Source organism: Mus caroli, chromosome 15 (genome assembly GCF_900094665.2).
Source record: "Mus caroli chromosome 15, CAROLI_EIJ_v1.1, whole genome shotgun sequence".
Classification (NCBI taxonomy): Eukaryota; Metazoa; Chordata; class Mammalia; order Rodentia; family Muridae; genus Mus; species Mus caroli.
In genome coordinates, this window is record NC_034584.1 from 709733 (window position 1) to 711099 (window position 1367).

At 35.6% G+C, this 1367-nt stretch overlaps 1 protein-coding gene across 1 annotated transcript in view; it reads right to left on the bottom strand.

Moving 5' to 3' along the window:
- The window catches only part of Fbxo4 (F-box protein 4), a 14243-nt gene that overhangs the window by 2150 nt on the left and 10726 nt on the right, over positions 1-1367 (bottom strand). The gene's annotated exons all lie outside the window — the stretch shown is intronic.

Consider the following 1367-nt stretch of genomic DNA (forward strand, 5'->3'; position numbering starts at 1 on the left):
ACACACACACACACACACACACACACACACACACACACACACACACACGATTTAAGGGGTAGGAGCATATTTTAGGCCCAAGCCCCATTAAATGAGTAACATTTCACATAAACATCCTAATGATGTAGTTCAGTGGGTTTGGAAAAACAAACACCAGTTTATGAGACAGAAAGAAATGACCAAGATACAAAACAGTGATTTGAGAATTACAAAAGACTAATAGTTGGCTTTCTGAATTTTAAACAAAATCAACACATCTTTAGCTGAGCCAGGAAAAAAAGAAACAAAACAAAACAAAACAAAACTTTAATCCCAGCAGTTGGGAGGCAGAGGGAGGTGGATCTCTGTGAGTTTGAGGCTAGCTTGGTCTACATAGCAAGAACCAGAATAGCCAGAGCTACACAGTGGGACTTTGTCTCAACATAAATAAATAAATAAATAAATAAATAAATAAATAAATAAATAAATAAATAAATAAATATTAAAGAAGATACAAACAAAAAGATAACAGATGACCAGAGATTATTATAAATAGTTTATCTATGAAATTTCATTTCATTTCAGTTTTCATTTGAAAAAAAAAAGACTTCATTATTCAAATACAATTTAAAGCAGCAGACTATGAGACATATATTTGCAGTGGTGTTGGGTACATGTTGAGGCTCCTGCCTATTAATTAGGTAGGTAGTTTACCACTGTGCTACCACCTCAGCTCAAACAACCTGTGTTTTTACAATTTGTAAAGCATAATTAACATTGATGTTGAGCAAGCCAGGAGAGTGGCATCCTGAAAACCACCCCTGGTTACTGTCTTATTGCTCCTACAATAGGAGAGGTAAACAGAGAACAGACGACTAATCCAGATTTATTAGTCAATCAAGACTTTAAATTTTATAATAAAGTGTTCACTACTACTTTGAAGTAGTTTACTTCAAAGATGAATGTTATCCTCCCAATTAATGTTCCCTAAAGTTCTGTGTGTCCGAGGCTTGGTCCCCACTCCAATGTACTGTTAGGAAGAGGTGACACTTTCAAGAAGTGGTGATGAGTGGGGGATCATTGGAGTGTTCCTTGAAGGCCATGCTGGGATCTAAACCCTTTCCCCTTTCTCATCCCTTTTAGTTCCTACAAGCCTTTACACAGGCTCAAAATCAAGGTCAACAGATCAGGGAGCAAAATGTTAAAAACTGAGACAGAATATGCCTTTCTTTCTTCTTAAGTTATTCTCTTAGATATTTTGTTCCTGTAAAAGAAAACTCACAACACACATACATGTAAGCACACACATTCACATATACATTCACATATATGTAAGCACACACATTCACATATACATTCACATATATGTAAGCACACACATTCACATA